The sequence below is a fragment of the Erinaceus europaeus genome, chromosome 19 (assembly GCF_950295315.1).
Source record: "Erinaceus europaeus chromosome 19, mEriEur2.1, whole genome shotgun sequence".
Lineage (NCBI taxonomy): Eukaryota > Metazoa > Chordata > Mammalia > Eulipotyphla > Erinaceidae > Erinaceus > Erinaceus europaeus.
In genome coordinates, this window is record NC_080180.1 from 46,889,148 (window position 1) to 46,908,791 (window position 19,644).

Sequence of the window (19,644 nt, forward strand, 5' to 3'; positions counted from 1 at the left end):
CCACCACCAGATTTCCATATCCCCACCCCTCTACTGGAAGTTTCCCTATTCTTTTTTTTTTTTTTTTTTTGCCTCCAGGGTTATTGCTGGAGCTCGGTGCCTGCACTACAGATCCACTGCTCCTGGAGGTCATGTTTGCCATTTTGTTGCCCTTGTTGTCGTCGTCGTTATTATTGTTGTTGTTGGATAGGACAGAGAGAAATGGAGAGAGGAAGGGAAACAGAGAGGGGGAGAGAAAGACAGACATCTGCAAGACCTGCTTTACTGCCATGAAACGACCCCCCCTCTGCAGGTGGGAAGCAGGGGATCGTTATGATCGTTAAGCGGTCCTTGTGCTGTGCGCTGAACCGCTGCGCTACTGCTCAACCCTGGAAGTTTCCCTATTCTTCATCCCTCTGAGAGTGTGGACCAAACATCTTTATGAGGCGCAGAAGGTGGAAGGTCTGTCTGCTGTAACTGATGCTCCATTGAACATGGGCGTTGATGTTGAATCCATACCCCCAGCCGGCTTCTCTTTTCCTAATGGGGTAAGTCTCTGGGGAGGTGGGGTTCTAGGAGATGTTGGTGAGGTCATCTGCCCAGTGAAGTTAGGTTGTTGTCATGGTAGCATCTGCAGCTTGGTGACTGAAAAGCATTACGATATAAAGCAGAACAACTTATTTAATAATCAGATAATTGCAAAAAAATGGTAGATAAATCTTGAGGTCATCATATTGGAATGAGCTAGGAAGTCTGTTTTAGTATACTCTTAAGGGGTCCATGACTTTACTAATTTTTTATTGAACCCAATAGCTAAATAACAAAGGTTTTGTTTCTGATATTTGATCGAATTAATATGAAGTTTTAAAAATGGACTTGTGAATTTTTTAAATTTATTATTTATTCCCTTTTGTTGCCCTTGTTTTATTGTTGTAGTTGTGATTGATGTTGTTAGTTGTTGGATAGGACAGAGAGAAATGGAGAAAGGAGGGGAAGACAGAGAGGGGGAGAGAAAGACACCTGCAGACCTGCTTCACCACTTGTGAATCGACTCCCCTGCAGGTGGGGATCTGGGCGCTCAAACCGGGATCCTTATGCCAGTCTTTGCGCTTTGAGCCACCTGCACTTAACCCGCTGCGCTACCGCCTGACTCCCGTGAATTTTTTAAAAAATATTTATCCCCTTTTGTTGCCCTGGTTGTTTTATTGTTGTAGCTATTGATGTTGTCGTTCGAATCCCAGGCTCCCAACCTGCAAGGGGGTCGTTTCACAGATGGTGAAGCAGGTCTGCCCGTGTCTTTATTTCTCTCTAGCACTTAGTCTCTAACAAAACACTGAGTTAGACAATGTGGCCATGATTCATTGCTGTGTGTGTGTGTGGCGGGGGGTAGATAAGGACATTCTATGTGATATCCCAGGGAGAAGACCTGTGGAAGCTTCTGGATATTTTCCTCCCGGTTCACCCCATGTCCCTTTTTGACTTGTTGATTTTGCTTTGGAGTCTTTTGCTGTAATGAATTATGACCATGGATAGAAAGATATGTGGAGTTCTTTCACTTCTAGGACAGATGGTTTTGGGAACCCTCCCTCAATACACCTTGGTCTTTATTTCTCCCTTTTTTCTGTAGTTTTCTATTGCTAGGTTGATCATTCTTTGTATTAAATAATATCCATAAAGTAGTTGCTGTAGATTAATCCCTAACCTAAAACTGTCGTCTAGCAGGACTGTTTTATAGTGTATCTTTGACTTGCATCATAAGCACTGCCTACACCTATTCACATACATATTCATGCACACTGGAGGAACTAAATCATAACCTCCAGATGAAGCAATTCAAAAGAAGGTTTAACATATTTCCCCACAATAATATTTATAAACTAATTAGAGAGTTTCTCCATGATATGAAAAAAATTATTCTTTCTTGACTGAGAAGATATTTAAGCTAAATTATATACTCTTGCTTGCAAGGTATGAATTCACTTGCTTCAAGTGAACAGGTCACTCCCTAGAAGTCAGCATCTCCTTGCTGTCTTTATACTTGTAGGCATTTAGCACCTTGGCAAATTGTTTTATAGCCATATCATTAGTTATTCATAGGCACTTTAAGTAATATCTACTTTGGGGCTTATTCCAAGATCTTTGATAAAGTCCAAAGATATTAGACTGTGAAAGTGAATGCTGGTACAGTAAGGATTGTACTCACTACTTTCAAATAGCATTTTCCTTTTTCTAGGAGTAAAGACATTTTGAAAAACTTCTAACTGACCCACAAGAAAATACCATACATAACAAGATTACTTAGAGTGAAATGCCTCTGGATAATTTTTGAGTTGATCCTTTAACTCCACAGATTGAAGCATATGATGCTTGCCTTAGACAAGAATAATGAATTCAAAATTAAAAACAGATAAAGTGCAAATAATTACACATTTCTATTATAAATGAACAAAGCATGCTCCTTTCCCCAATATCATCATCATGTATGTTGCTTTTACCTTTCCTCCCCTTTTATTATCATTTGGGGCTGATACCTATGATATGATAATTGATGGACTGAAAAATGAACATGCTTGCTATGGGTCATTAAAACATGCAATACATTTTTAAAGGTAGAGTGATAGTGACCTCATTATTCCATCCTGACTTTTAGAGAAACACTTGGAGCAGACAGAACAAGTGCAAGTCACTTCCTAAGAATCTGTAGCAAAAATGGATGGCCTATGGTGAGTGTTAGTTTCTAGAACCAAAATGAGTATGTTTGGACATGGCTTTGTATAAAAATTTCACCCGACCCCCAATTTTTACAGAAAGTTATTCACATTTTAATGAGAGGGGGGAGAGAGGGAAGAGAGGGAGGATCAAAGCACCCGTCCGGTGTATTTTTAATTATTTATTTAATTATTAATGATAAATTGAAACATACAGAAATGGATTTGCCAATAGAACATAAGTTATTAGCCTCCAGGTTTATTGCTGCGGCTTGGTGCCTGCACTACGAATCCACTGCTCCTGAAGGCCATTTTTCCCATTTTTGTTGTCCTTGTTACCTTTATTGTTATTGTTGTTATTTCTATTGTTGTTGTTGGATAGAACAGTTAGAAATTGGGAGAAGAGAGGAAGACAGAGGGTGGGAGAAACATAGACACCTGCAGACCTGCTTCACCACTTGTTCGAGCCGGGGGCTCAAACCAGGATGCTTATTCCGGTGCTTGCTCTTTGCACCATGTGTGCTTAACCCATTGCACTACCATCTGGCCCTATAGTCTAAATTATTTTTGGTTTAATGTAACATGATATGAGTACATTCACTTTGTCTCTGGCCTATACATTTTGGGATATAGTCTTGCATTTTGCACTAATCCATCTTTTGGATTGCTTTGCTATTTCTCCCTGGGGTGCCGGTAGCATCTTGGTTAAGATAATTCTTTGTATTTGTCATATTGCAGAATATTCAGTATCCCTGACCTCTCCCTCCCCAAACTATGCAATATCTTCCTCTATCATATCAAAGACATTACACACATTTTTGATAAATAAATGGTCCATTTGAAAAACACTACATCTTGAATTTTCTTTTAAAATAATTTGTGTGGTTTTAATTATTATAATATTAAAGCAACAGCATTCGAAAACCTTTTCTGTTGATATGCCATTTTTGTATGAGGGATTACTTTTTTTTTTTTATTAGTACCTGATCTCTTAAATTTCTTTTATGAGATAGCATCTCTATCTCACCCTACTCTTGTCAATAAAGATTCCAGAAAGGATTACTTTTTTTTTTTTTTTAAGAGACTATAAGCTTCATGTAGCAGCAGGGGAAATGGTTAAACTTGGTGGAGTGGAGCGACTGTGCCTGAGACTCTCTGTACCACTTGCTCTTAGAGTCATTCACACTGGAGTGGTGCTCTGACCACTCTCTTTCATGTGATAATTTCTCTCTCTTTCTCTCTTGCTCTCTCATGTAAAATGAAATTAATTAATGCTTTATTCCATGTATTGGAAAAGTAGATAGAATACTTGCCTTCTATATATGAGACCCTAGGTTCATGCCCCAGCACCACATAAGAGTGTCTCTCTCCCTCCCCCCCCCCATGAATGTCAGAGTAGTGTTTTGATGCCTCTCTTCTCTTTCACAAAAATAACAAATTAAATTTAAATCAGGGAGGCATCTCAGTGGTAGAGCACAGGAGAGAGGCCTTGGCTTTTGTGCCTAGCACTTCGTAAAAGTTGATAGATATTAGAAATAATGAAGATTCATGTCAGTTTCTAAACATGAGGGCTGTTTTTTTATTTTATTTATTATTTTTATTTAATTTTTTTATTTTTCCTTTTGCAAAGTTATTCTCTGCTACTTAACTACCCACTAAGTTCCAGTTTCCTGTCAGAGCAAGCCTTTAATTCTCTACAAATTCACCAAGCACAGATGAGTAGTATGCCTTGAGTCATCAAGGAATTTCCAGTTTGGTTACCAGATTTAACCACTTCCAAAGTTCTCTTCTATGAATCATTTCAATTTTTTACTTTCCCTTCTCTAATCCTTCAAGTATTTTTTCAACATCATGTTACATCAGTTTTATGATAAAAAATATGACTTGCACACTCAATGCCTGTAACGGGTCACTTCTACATAAAGTAAGAATTGTCTTCTCTCACTTGGACCATGAGATGACTTTCTTAGAATTCAGTCATGTGTCCAAAAACCTGGATACAAACTTCATTTATTATCTGTGATATTATAAGCATGCTCTTTAGTTTGTCTAAGTACCTCTATTTTAAAGAAGAACAAGCTCAGAGTTCCTAAAGTTTCCAGCAGAAATTTGAGTCTAGAAGACATAATATTAGAAGAAGTTAAGTGGTGTGTGTATGTGTGTAGTGTGTGTGTGTGTGTGTGTGTGTGTGTGTGTGTGTGTGTGTGTGTTAACATTGTAATTTTGTGCTATTAGGCTACCTGGAGATTTTAAGTAGTCATTGAGCTCTGATGAACAGGAGGGCCCTTTGCTTGAGTATAAATTCTAGCTGAGCATGACAATATATCTCTAAGTCCAATTTCCTAATAGGGTAGAGAAAAGAAAAAAGGAAAATTCAATGCTAATTAGGGTTCTCGTCAATGCTTTAAGTAGCTACTTATATTCTGGTTGTGTTTAAAATATGATTTTACATTACATATTTTAAGCATACATCATATTTTATCAATGTCATATTTATTCTATTATACTTGAGCACATTTGAAAAAGCTTCACTGGAGTGTGATGAGGAACTGAAATATTTATTGTGATTGACCTGTGCTTTGTAGTATGTTTATGATCACAGACTAAGTGACATACACATTTTCAACATTGATATTACACTAAATCCATGATTGACATTTCTCCTTAAAACCAATAACTTATGTCCTATAATTATCAGTTTTGATTCTGAAATGACTCTTCTAAATATGATTTGCGGTAAGCAGGGTAGTCACTCTCCCAGAAGAATGCGCACTTTACCATGTCAAGGATTTGAAACTTTGCTCTCCAGCTGTTGGGGTGAAGCTTCAGGAGCAGTGAGGTAGGTCTGCAAGTGTCTGTCTTGCTCCTTTATTTATTTATTTATTTTAATTTCCCCCTCTCCTCTAAATTCCTCTCTGTCCCATCAAATAGAATAGAAAGAAAAGTAAATAAATAAATAAATAAATAAAGGACAAAATGGCTGCTGGGAGTGAATGAATTCACTGTACTAGCACCAAGCCCTAGCAGTCACCCTGGAGGAAATAAAAAATATTTCACAATAGTCTGCAGGGAATCCCCACCCCCAACACTTCATCTGTACTATTCCAGCCTTTAGGTCCATGATTGTTCAACAATTTGTTTGGCTTTGTATGTTAACTCTCTTTTCAGCCACCAGGTTCCTGATGCCAGCATGATGCCGACCAGACTTCCCCGACTGACGATCCCACCAATGTGTCCTGGAGCTCTCTTCCCCAGAGACCCACCCAACTAGGAAAAGAGAGAGTCAGACTGGGAGTATGGATCGACCAGTCAGCACCCATGTTCAGCGAGGAGGCAATTACAGAGGCCAGACCTTCCACCTTCTGCAACCCACAACACCCTCGGTCCATACTCCCAGAAGGATAGAGAATGGGAAAGCTATCAGGGGAGGGGATAGGATATGGAGATCAGGTGGTAGGAATTGTGTGGAGCTGTACCCTCCTTATCCTATGATTTTGTTAATGTCTCCTTTCTTAAATAAATAAAATTAAATTTAAAAAAAGAAAAAGATAAATAAAAATTTCACATAAAAAATATAAATAACGGGAGGCATATATATAATATAATGAATCCCCAAAGCATAAATGATCAGTTAAAACACTGAAGCTCTCTTAGAACTATTAGAGATCAGTTTTTTCATCTATTGACAGCAATTTAAGTTCTAACTCACTGTATCTTCGGAAGGTGATCCATCATCTGCTCCAGGCTCAAACCCTGTATTAGCCTCTCAAACCAAAGCATATACAGCAACCTCATCATTGTCAACTTGATAACTTGATTCATGTCCATGACTAGCACCCAGACCTCATGTGCCACTCTGTCTCTCACACTCCATTCTAGCTACGCTGGTCTCCTTGGAGTTACTCAGAGGCCAAGTTTGCCAGCTCTTTTCTTCTAGCATTTGAGCTGACCATTTCTTCTTCCTAAAAAACTACTTTTTCTACTGAATAATTAGATCCTTAGATCATATGCTTAAATATTTCCTTTCCAGGGGACCTTGCAGAGAGTACAGAAACACAAGGAACTGAGTTCAGTCCATTGACCATCACATGGATACATCATGCAAAGGAGAAACTTAAAAAAAAATTTATTTATTTATTCCCTTTTGTTGTCCTTGTTTTTTATTGTTATTGTTATTATTGTTGTTATTGATGTTGTCATTGTTGGATAGGACAGAGAGCAATGGAGAGAAGAGGGGAAGACAGAGAGGGAGAGAAAGATAGACGCCAGCAGACCTGCTTCACAGCTTATGAAGGGACTCACCTGAAGGTGGAGATCTGGGGGCTCAAACTGTGATCCTTATGCTGGTCCTTGCATTTTGTGCCACGTGCGCTTAACCCACTGCGCTACCGCCTGACTCCCTAAAGGAGAAACTTTTAAGTGATGAAGCAATACTATGGTGTCTCTCCTCTCTCAGTCTCTCCCTCTATCTGAAAGAAAGAAAGAAGGAAAGAAGAAGAAGAAGAAGGAGAAGGAGAAGGAGAAGAAGAGTCCACTAGAAGCAGTATAATCATGTAGGCATGAAGCCCCCTCAAAACCTTGGTAGCAAAAAATATATATATGTTTTCAGTGAGAGCTGCCACTATAATTTTTTACTTATAGCCCATTTCATATTCTTTCTTTTTTATTTTTTCTTATTGAAGAAAGGAGACATTAACAAAATCGTAGGATGGGGGATACAACTCCACACAATTCCCACCACCCAATCTCCATATCCCATCCCTTCCCCTGATAGCTTTCCCATTCTCTGTCCCTCTGGGAGCATGGATCCAGGGTCATTGTGGGTTGCAGAAGGTGGAAGGTCTGGCCTCTGTAATTGCCTCCCCGCTGAACATGGGTGCTGACTGGTTGATCCATACTCCCAGTCTGCCTCTCTCTTTCCCTGGTAGGGTGGGTCTCTGGGGAAGCAGAGCTCCAGGACACATTGGTGGGATCTGGGGAAGTCTGGTCGGCATCATGCTGGCATCCGGAACCTGGTGGCTGAGTTAACATACAAAGCCAAACAAATTGTTGAACAATCATGGACCTAAAGACTGGAATAGTGTAGATGAAGTGTTGGGGGGTACTCACTGTAGACTCTTGTGTACTTCTGCTTTCAGGTATATATTTTTCCCGGGTATGGACACGTGTGAATATATGCTCTGTCTCAGGGGACCTGGTCTATATCTAGGTTTGGGGACTTTATTGGGGAGTGGACCACCTGGAATGGAATTAGAGAATACTATGAAAGGAAAGGTCTCACCCGAGTGATGAAGCTGAAGGGTTGTCATTCCACATCTGAAGTCTCTGGTCACAGTCTGAAGTGAAGCATGCTGAGGTGGCACTCATTGCATTGATTAGGTTGCGATCAGCAGATACAATATTATTTGATATGGATTGAGATAAGCATGCAGGAAAGTGGGCCCCACCCTAAGGTTCTAGGACTGGGGGAAATATAGGCTCTATAGTGGAAATGTGAGGTTCCTGCTGTCTAAGGGTTCAAGAAGACAATGGATAGTTATTGTTATCATCACATTATTTGGTAATTGGGTTATATTTGGAAAGTCCCTTTGTTAGGGTTTGCTGTATAATACCCAGCATCTTGTATATAGCTGTGCCACCGGTTGCTTCTGTTATATCTGGTCTAGACTTTTGAGAGAGTCAACATATCAAAGAGTTAGCCTATATGTTAAGAAGACACAGTCTGTGTTTTAAAAAGTTTGAGACATATGATCAATTTTTCCCCTCATATTAATTGAATAGTGGTTTATATAACTACACTTTAATAGGAGTGTACATAAACACCATTCCCACCACCAAAAGACTGTGTCCCATGCCACCCACCACCCCCATCCCACCACCCCCTGCTGCCCCAGAAAGCCGAATGTCCAACCTCCCCTAGCCACAAGGTTTTTACTTTGGTGCCCTACTCCAGATTTAGTCAAATGAAGCCGAATATCCACCCTCACCATCACCCTTACCCCAGGGTTTTTACTTTGGTGCCCTACTCCAGATTTAGTCAAATCTTGCTTTTAGTTTCCCTTTCAGATCTTCTTTCTCAACTTCTGTTGATGAGTGGGATCATCCCGTACTCATCTTTATCTTTCTGACTTAGCTCACTTAACATAATTCCTTCTAGCCCTGTCCAAGATGGGTCAGAGAAGGTGGGTTCATTGTTCTTGATAGCTGCATAGTATTCCATTGTGTATATATACCACAGCTTTCTCAGCCACTCATCTGTTGTTGGGCATCTGGGTTGCTTCCAGGTTTTAGCTAATATGAATTGTGCTGCTATGAACATAGGTGTACACATATATTTTTGATTGGGCATTATGGAGTCCTTGGGGTATATCCCCAAGAGAGGAATTACTGGGTCATATGGAAGGTCCATGTCTAGCCTTGTGAGGGTTCTCCAGACTGCTCTCCACAGAAGATAGACCAATTTACATTCCCACCAGCAGTGCAGAAGGGTTCCTCTGTCCCCACAGCCTCTCCAGCATTTGTTGCTGCTGTGCTTTTTGATGTATGCCATTCTCACAAGAGTGAGGTGGTAACTCAATGTTGTCTTTATTTACATTTCTCTGACAATCAGTGACCTGGGGCAGTTTTTCATGTTTGTTAGCCTTTTGGATCTCCTCTGAGTGAATGTCTTGTTCATATCCTCTGCCAATTTTTGGATGGGGTCATTTGCTTTTTAGTTGCTAAGTTTGCTGAGCTCTTTATATATTTTGGTGATTAGTTTATTGTCTGATGTATGGCATTTGAAGATCTTCTCCCATTCTGTGAGGGGTCTCCTTGTTTGTGTGACAGTTTCTTTGGCTGTGCAGAAGCTTTTCGATTTGATGTAGTCCCATTGGTTTGTTTTTGCTTTAGTCTTCCTTGCAATTAGGTTTGTTTCCTCAAAGATGCCCTTGAGGTTTAGGTGGGAAAGTGTTCCACCAATGTTTTTTCTCTAAGTATTTGATAGTTTCTGGTCTAACATCCAGGTCCTTGATCCTTTGGAGTTGATTTTTGTTTCTGGCGAGATAAGTTTGTTCAATTTCATTCTTCTGCATGTTACAACCCAGTTTTCCCAGCACCATTTATTGAAGAGAGCCTACTTCTTCCATTTAATACTTTGGGCCCCCTTATCAAAGATTAGATGTCCATAGGTGTGGGGGTTTAGTTCTGGGCTTTCAATTCTGTTCCACTGGTCTGTGTGCCTGTTTTTGTTCCAGTACCAGGTTGTTTTGATAATGATCGATTTATAATATAGTTTGAGATATGGGAGTGTGATGCCTCCATTTCTGTCTCTTTTCCTTAAGATGGTTTTGGAAATTCTATGTGTTCTCTATTTCCAGATAAATGATTGTAGATTTTGTACTATTCTCTTAAAGAAGCTTCGTGGAACTTTGATAGGTATTGCATTAAATTTGTATATGGCTCTGGGGAGAATATTCATTTTGATGATATTTATTTTTCCAGTCCTTGAGCATGGGATGTCTTTCCATTTCTTGGTATCAGTTTCTATTTCCTTGAATAGTGACTCATAGTTTTCAATATACAAGTGTTTCACTTCTTTTTTCAGCTTTATTCCTAGGTATTTTATTGATTTTGCTGCAACATTGAATGGGAGTGATTTCTGGATGTCTTCTTCTTCAGTTTTAGTGTTTACGTAAAGAAATGCCACGGATTTTTGTACATTGATTTTGTAGCCTGACACCTTGCTATATTGCCTAATAACTTCCAGTAGTTTTATGCTGGATTCCTTAGGTTTTTCTATGTATACTATCATATCATCTGCAAATAGTGAGAGCTTGACTTCTCCCCTTCCAATCTGTATTCCTTTGATTTCTTTCTCTTGCCTGATTGCTATGGCAAGAACTTCCAATACTGTGTGAAGAGTAATGGTGACAGTGGACAGCCTGTCTAGTCCCCGATCTGAGGGGGAATGCTTTCAGCTTGTGTCCATTGAGTATGATGTTGGCTGTAGGTTTGCTATATATGGATTCCACTATCTTGAGGAATTTCCCATCTATTCCCATTTTTTATAGAGTCTTGAGCATGAATGGGTGTTGGATTTTGTCAAAGGCTTTCTCTGCATCTATTGAGATAATCATGTGGTTTTTGGCTTTGCTTTTATTGATGTGGTGAATGACCTTGATTGTCTTAAGTATGTTGAACCAAACTTGCATTCCTGGGATAAATCCCACTTGGTCTTGATGAACAATCTTTTTGATATGCTGCTGTATCTGGTTGGCCAAGATCTTGTTTAATATTTTGGCATCTACGTTCATCAGAGATACTAGTCTGTAGTTTTCCTTTTTTGTTGTGTCCCTGTCTTCTTTTGGTATCAGGGTGATGTTGGCTTCATAGAAGGTGGAAGGGAGTGTTCCTGTTTCTTCGATCTTATGGAAAAGCTTTAGAAGTATGGGTATTAACTGTTTCCTGAAGGATTTGTAGAATTCATTTGTGAAGCCATCTGGTCCAGGACTTTTGTTGTTGTGGAGATACTTAATAATGGTTTCGATTTCTTTGTCTGCATTTGGTGTATTTAGGTTTGTAGTTCTTCTTGGCTCAATTTTGGAAGAGCATATATTTCTAGAAATTCTTCCATTTCTTCTAGATTTTCTAGCTTGTTGGTATATAGTTCCTTATAGAAGTTTCACATGATTTTCTGGATTTCTGTGGTGTCAGTTGCTATATCTCCTCTATCATTTACAATTCTATTAATTTGAGTCTTCTCCCTTTTTGTTTAGTGAGTCTGGATAGGGGTTTGTCAATTTTGATTAATTTTTCAAAGAACAAACATTTGGCTTCATTGATCTTTTGTATGGTTCTTTTATTTTCGACGTTTATTTCTGCTCTAATTTTAGTGATTTCTGTCCTTCTGGTTGCTTTAGGGTCCTTTTGTTCCTCTTCCTCTAAGTCCTTAAGGTGTGCAGTAAGGTCATTTATTTGAGCTTTTTCTTGTTGTTTAATATGTGATTGTATGGCTAGGAGTTTCCCTCTCAGTGCTGCTTTAGCTGTGCCCCACATATTTTGATAGCTTGCATCTTTATTTTTATTTGTTTTCATGAACATTTGAATTTCTTGCTTGAGTGTCTCTCTGACCCAGTGGTTCTTAAGCAGTATGTTGTTTAGTTTACAAGTTCTGTGTCTTTTAATAATTTTCTGTTTGTTGTTAAATGTTAGCTTTACTCCACTGTGGTCTGAGAAGATACTTGGGATGATTTCAGTGCTCTTGAATTTGTTGATGCTGTCTTTGTGGCCTAACGTGGTCTATCCTTGAGTATGTGTTGTGTGGATTTGAAAAGAATGTGTATTCCAGTTTTATGGGGTGAAGAACTCTGAAAATGTGCAAAAGATCTAGCCTGTCCATCTCTTCATTTAATTCTCTTGTTGTTTTTTTTTTTTGTTGTTGTTGTTGATTCTCTGCTTTGTTGATCTAAGTCTGAGAGTGGAGTGTTAAAGTTTCCCAATATTACTGTATTACTATTTATGTATTTTTGAAGTTCTTTGAGTAGGTGCTTGATGTATTTAGATGGTCCCTCTTGGGTGCATAGATGTTAATAATTGTTAAGTCTTCTTTGTTGATTGATCCTCTAATCATTATGTAATGTCCTTGCCTATCTTTTATTACTTTATTTAATTTAAAATCTATTGTGTCAGAGATGAGAATAGCTGTTCCTTCCTTTTTTGTGGTCCATTAGCCTGTATAATAGTTTTCCATCCTTTCACTTTAAGTCTGTGTTTACCTTGTTGGGTCAGATAGGATTCTTGCAAGCAGCATATGGTTGGGTTATGTTTTCTGATCCATCCTCTTACTCTGTACCTTTTGATGGGTGAGTTTAAACCATTGACATTTACTGATATTATGAATTTAATGTATTTTAGTGCCATTATTCAACATTTTTTTATTTGCTCTGTTATGTAGCAAGTATTATAGTGATGTTCTTGTTTATAAGAGGTCTTTTAGAACCTTTTTCAGGGCAGTCTTGGTGATGGTTGCCTTCTTTAACTGTTGTTTGTCTGAGAAGGTTTTGATCCTTCCATCTAGTTTGAATGAAAGTCTAGCAGGATATATTATCCTTGGTTGAAACCCTTTTTCATTCAGGGCTCGATAGATATCTTGGCATTCTTTTCTGGCTTTTCAACTTTGAGTGGAGAAGTCTGCTGATAAGTCTTATGGCTTTTCCCCTGTATGTGACTTTTTGTTTCTCTCTTGCAGCCTTTAGGATCCTTTATTTATCCTTACTTCTTTTCCTTGTAACTAAGATGTGTCTTGGTATCTTCATGTCTGGATTGATTCTGTTTGGGACTCTCTGGGCCTCTTGAATCTTAATGTCCTTTCTGTTATTCAAGTCTGGGAAATTTTCTTCTATAATTTCCTCTAGAATGTTTACTTCTCCTTCCTCTCTTTCTTCCTCTGGCAGGCCAATTATATGAATGTTACTCCTTTTGAGATCATCCCATATGTCTCTGTTGTTGTTTTCATATGTTTTCTGTTGTTGTTGTCTCTCAATCTCTTTTTGAGCTCTTTCACCTCTTTCTTAGTTTTCTCTAGCTCATCCTCTATCTGGCTAATTCTGTTTTCTGCTTCTGTTAGTCTGCTTTCCCTTCCCTCAGCTGCTTTCTCCAGTTCAGCTATTTTAGCTTTCAGTTCTCTAATTGCCTCAAGGTAGTTTGTATTTTCCTTGAGGGTCCCATCTGTTTTTTCCCTAATACTGCCTGCCATTTCTTCCAAAGTTGTTTTCATTTCTGTGATTAATAATTTTATTATTGCTTGCATACTTCTCTTATCTATGGTTACTTCTGGCTGATTTGTAGTTTCTTCTGGGCTCTTGTCTTCATTCATTGTAGTAGCAGCTTTATTTGCTCTTGGTTTAACCATTTTCTTTTATTGATGTTTTCTTTATTTTTATGTTCTGTTGTTCCTCAGTTGCTGTGTTTTGAGTACAAGCCATGCTATACTAAATAAGTTTACGACAAATGCAATCACCACCTCAGGAATTAAAATAACAGCTGAAGCAAGGATTAAAGCAGTTTAACCAATACCAGTTAGCCAAACAATGTCTCCAGTCCACAAAAAAACAGCAACCATATCCAAGTGAAGATGAAAGAGAAATGAAAAGAGGGATAGTAAGAATAGACAATTATGCAGATCTACTGTTCACTGTATATTCTAGGGGTAGCAAGAGTAGAAAGGGAAGTAGAGCAGAGACACACACAAAGAGAGTCCACTCTTTGTCAGATTTCTTCCCCAAAATAATTCACAAATGAGTTTCAGTGAATTCAGAAATCTGAAGAAGGATGTAGGAATAAAGGAAGACAAGAATGAGAAAAAGAAAGAAAGAAAGAAAAGAGAGAGATAGAAATTAAAAAAGAAAAAAAAACAGTAAAAAAAAAGAGCAGTGAAAGGAAAGATGTTTTTTCCTATTATTTATTTATTTATTTACTTTTAATTAACTAGGAGGAGGGAGAAGGGGGAGAGTGGGTAGAGGAGGTAGGAAGAGTAAAACAAGATCCTCTAACAATGGATAAGACACCTAGTCACCTAGCAATAAAAATGCACTAAGAGTTAATTCTGGTCTACCTGAAGGAGGGGAAAGGGACATGTGTATATATAATATTAATAATAAAATAGAACAAAGTAAGATATCTGTCCTATCTGCAGCTTCGATGGCTCCAGATTGCTTCATGCCCCATGAGCAGAGGCAGCTGATTGTTAAAAAATAAAACAAAAAAGAAAAGAAAAAACCTCCAGGCAGTCTTTCCCAGGCTGGGTGAGGCTCTCCTTGGTCAGATATTTGTAGCTCAAATTGGCCACTTAGACAGAAAGAAAAAGGGCCAAGGGATTCAGAGAGGAACAGTATTGGAATGACAACTCTGGTGAGCCAGGAATCTTGGTAAGAAAAAAGCTCAGCAGGGGATCCTTCTAGGAGCAGCTCTCCAGTCCCCAGGGTCTGGTTATGGGTGGGGGGGGGGGTGTGCTTCAGGAATTATAAATAAAAATTCCTTTCTTTTTTCTCTATTTTCTAACACAAATTGAGGTATAGTCACCTCCTGGGGCCACACTTACAACCCCTTACTCGACGTCCTGCTGAAGGCCAGGAATCCAGCAGCTGTTGTGGGAGCTCATACCAGTAGCTGCTTCCAAGTTATCATCTTGGCTCCGCCCCCAATTTTGGAACCATTTTTAACTTCACAGTTTGGAACATGAGTTTGAAGTTCAAAACCCATAGGGGAATTTCCAAAGCTTTGTGGTTTACCCTTTTCTAAATAATGCCTCTCCATCTCAAAGGCATAAAGTATTTTGTCATGAGTTCAGTATGTTGAATCCTTTAGTTCGGAAGTAAAGACTCAGATCACTTATGGACATTAGGTTGTTACTTTTCCAGCTATATAATTTTCTCATAAAGCAACAGACTCACGAAGTTAGAAATGCCAATAAATTAACAGTTACCAGTAGAATTAGACCAGTGTCTGTTTTCCTTTTATGCTACTACATGCTTCTCTTTATTTTCCCCGTGCCTGGTGCAAATATTTTATACTGATCCTGGTATGTGTTTTTCTAATATGGATGAATAGAATGTAAAATTGAAACCTTTTGGAAAGAGGAAAATTGATGTAGTCTTAATTTGCTCTCCACACTTTGCACCTAATTGCTCGTGTTTGAGACCAGCCCCCATCATATTAAAGGAATCTTCAGTGCTGTAGGTTCTTTGCCTCTCTCTGCTTCTGTCTTGTTCTTTCTATGTGAAAAAAAAAATTGGTGCCTTGGTGTCCCCTGTAGAGCATTCACATTACATGTACAAAGACCTAGTTTCAAGTTTCTGTTCCCAACTGTGGGGGTGGGGTGGCTTCATAACCAATAAAACAATGCTACAGGTGTCTCTCTTCTATATCTCTACCATTCTATAAAATGAGAAAGAAAAACAAGAAAAAAAAAACTGAAAATGACTTAACTCTCTTCACACATATATATTATGCAAGAAACTCTCCTAGAAGTGATTCATGTTTGCATTCTAAATTTGAAATAAAAAAAATGTGCCACAAGAAAAAATAATTTGAATAAAACAGAGAGGGTAACATTTGTTAAGTGAAAGACACATCTAAATCTACTTTTAACATTCTTCCAGTTTGACATCGTGTCTGTGTATGTGTGTGTGTGTGTGTGTGTGTGTGTGTGTGTGTGTGTGTGTGTTTAGGGTATGCAAAGTGAGCTAACAAAATAGTTCCCTTGGATTATGTGCTATTTTTCTATAGGCTGGACACCTAAGTTCAAGCCTGACCCTCACTGTAAAAGATACTGTGGCCCCTTCACTCTCTTTGCCTTCTCTGTCTCATCTAAAAATAAGCAAACCAACAAAAGTATGCAAAGTGTAATCCTTGCCCTCGACTTCATAAGGAATGACTGTTCATTCTTTGTCTCCTCTATCACACTTGCCATTTTTATTGATGCACCAAATACCCCCAACCTATTGTTGTTTTGGGGTTTTTTTTTGTTCCAGTAGGATCCTCTATAAATTGTCTTCTGTGTACTTTAACATGACTCCAGCTGCTTAGAGAGTTTCTTTGTTCTCTGATAAGTGAACTTGTCTTGTCCTGTCAGATAATTTTTTCTTCTAAGCTGAAATTGTTTCTTCTTCCTCTTCTTCTCCTTCTACTCTCCTCCTTCTCCTTCTCTTTCTCCTCCTCCTCCTCCTCTTCCTTCTTCTTCTTCTTTTGCAGATTTCTCTATCTCCCACTCTCAATTTCTCTGTCTTTATCCAATAATAAATAAAAATATATATTTTAATTTATTTACTGAGAAATTGTTTTACAGGCAACAGTAAATACCGTAGTTTGTACATGCATAACATTTTTCAGTTTTCCACACAATCCAACCCCCACTAGGTCCTCTGATATCCTATTAATCATTTCTTTTTCTAATCAATGCTGGTCCCTGTGAGTAAGAAACATTTATAGAGTATAGTATCTACATGCTGTGCTTGTTCACCTCACTTGAAATCAACCTATTAATATTGTTGGCTTTGTACAACTGACTTCAAGATCATCCTCTTAAATTATTTTTGTGTATTCTATACACTTTTTTTGTTTTTTGAAATGTATTTTATTTATTGAAAAGCACACATCATAAAACATAATGTACAACATGTCCTTGATATTGAAAAAAAGACCCAAATCCACCTGCATATGCTATAATTCATACATGTTTTGGTTATATATAATTTCAACATTTTTCTTATATAGTTTTGCTATTATATATATATATATATATAGTTGTTATATATTTTTTACATATACTAACATATATATATTCATTTTCAATTACTGCTATAACAAATTATAAACTTGGGGGTTGGGCAGTGGCGCAGTGGGTTAAGTGCAGGTGGTGCAAAGCTCAAGGACTGGCGTAAGGATCCTGGTTAGAGCCCCGGGCTCCCCACCTTTAGTGGAGTCACTTCACAAGTGGTGAAGCAGGTCTGCAGGTGTCTGTCTTTCTCTCCCCCCTCTGTCTTTCCCTCCTCTCTCCATTTCTCTCTGTCCTATCCAACAACGATGACATCAATAACAACAATAATAACTACAACAACAATAAAAAAGACAACAAGGGTAACAAAAGGGAAAATAAATAAAATTTTTAAAAATTATAAACTAAAATAGTTGCACATAACTATTATCTGGAGGTCAGAAGTCCAAAACTATTCTTTTCAGGGTGTCTCTCTCCTTCTCCAGCAGGGTGTCCTCCAGGGGAAAGGTAACGGGCTGGTTCTTTCTCGCTCACGACAGGGGTGACACGAAGTAAAAGACACCAGGGGACTCTTAGAGTGAATCTAGAATCTGAGTCCTTGAGTCCCAGAATCCTAGAGTCCATTTATTGGCAAAGTGGACATGAGTTAAATAGAAAAGCAATGGAGGTAATTATTGTTGCAATATGACAGAAATTACAGGTTTCTTAACAGTCAGCATGCCCCTAAGGTAGGGGGTTGGTATGACAGGAATTGATGAGATACAAGACAGTTATTTTCCATAACACAAGCAACTTAATTATCCAAAGGTATTTGAGAGAAGCATAGGGGTTAAACCCATAGGGTGAGACAGAGAGAAGATGGATATCAAAAGGCCATATAGTTTGGAATTTCTCTTGTCTGGGCTCTGAGGTGTGTGATGAAGTGTGTGATAAGGTGTGTTCTTCTGTGATCAGAAGGTGACTTTGAATAAGTGAATCTGCGGCCATGTGGCCTGCAGTTAATGGAGGGAAGTACTGGGGTATCTGTGGGCCTGAGAGTCAAGAAGGAAAGAACCAAGTCTGAGTTTCCCCCCTTATGCTCACCTCGGTTGAGAGAGACTTACCAAGAGGTTATCTTCTCAGACCTCCATCCAAAGATGGGGGTGGTTCTCCCTAAGCTCTATCAGGCTCACACATGTTCCCAACAATTCTCACTCTGCTAAAAGCAAGACAGGACTTCTGGAAGCTCTGGGGAGACTCTATTTTATAATCTTTTCTAAATTCTAGAGGCTGCCTGCCTCCTATGATTCATGCCTCCATCCTCATTCTTCAAAACAAGCAGTAGAACTTTTGAAATTCTCATTTTTTATGTTTATTAATTTATTTTATTTGAATGACAAAAAGAAATTGAAAGGGAATAGAGAGAAAGATAGACAACTGTAGCACTGTTTAATAGCTCATAAAAATTGCCCCCTGTAGATGAGGACTTGAATCTTGAACCCAGGTCCTTGCACATGGTAATTTGTGCCCTCAATTGGGTGCACCACCTTCTGGACCCTCCATGCATTTCTTTTCATTGAGTAAAATGCTTTCAAGATGATACATCCATAAATTCTCCCTTGTATAATATAGGGTTCAGACATAACTGAATGATTTTGTTGTTGTGTTGTTTGAAAGCTCTAAGGATTCAGTGTTCTGAAGTTTTGACACTTTAGATACTAAGAGCAGAATTTGGGAATGAATTTAATGTGATGCTGTCATCATCTAACTTTCTGGAATAAGGAAAAAAGTTGGCAATAATTCATTTTATCTGCCATGATGTTACTCTTGATAACAAAAGAATTTCTGATTATTTATCGTGTGAGCTTTTTCAGGTCTGGCATATGGCGTTATGGAGTATTGAGCCTGGAACTTTAGAGCCATGGGCATGAAAGTCTTTTTGCATAACCATTATGCTAATTACATCTCTACCCTTGTGATTATTTGTCCTTTTTTATCATAATGCTCAATATTACTTAATTGAGTTTGTGTGTTCTTCCTTTTCTTCTTTTTGTTGTTACAGTTTTTATTTATTTAGACTGTGAAGTGTAATTGTCAACTCAGAAGTCTACTATGTCTTGCAAACTAATAGATACAGATTAAAAATGCAGTGTCTTATTAAAGGGCTTTTTTATTTTATTTTATTATTTTTTTTAAGGCAGACTGCTACATGCAGCACCTTACTGTCTGGAGTCTTGGAAGCTTGACTACCTATGTTCTCCTACAAATGGATCTTGAGAGCTTGTTTGTTGGTTCTAGCAGGGGACTGCAGCTATTCAGATACCTTCAACCAAAGAACAATCTGTCTCTATTAAGGGAAGGCCATGCCATTGAGCACCCAGCTTAAGGAGGGACACACATGGAACGAGGGACACACATGGAGTGGTGAAGGAGGAAGGGGACACCCACCTAGTCAGCCAGATCATCCGAATCAACCCTGGAGATCAATGGGGTGACAGATGTTGCAGCAAGATTGCCCTCACACTCAAGGGCTTTTTTCAGTATATAATATATATTAAAAGAAGATAAAAAAAAACAGGAAGAAAGAGCTCTAAAATAATGAAATAGATAAATAATTCCTGTATGATTTATAGGGAAGATATATTTGAATTGGAACTTTATTCATTACTTATTTTATTTACTCATACATCTTCCAAATATGTTGAAATAATGTATAAATATACA

At 38.3% G+C, this 19,644-nt stretch overlaps 1 long non-coding RNA gene across 2 annotated transcripts in view; it reads left to right on the plus strand.

The window, feature by feature from the left end:
* The first annotated feature begins 440 nt into the window (after positions 1-440).
* Positions 441-19,644, plus strand: part of LOC132534639 (uncharacterized) — a 274,622-nt gene continuing 255,418 nt past the window's right edge. For both annotated transcript variants that reach the window (XR_009546368.1, XR_009546369.1), the window contains exon 1: positions 441-527. This is a non-coding gene — a long non-coding RNA (uncharacterized LOC132534639). The remainder of the gene's footprint in view (positions 528-19,644) is intronic.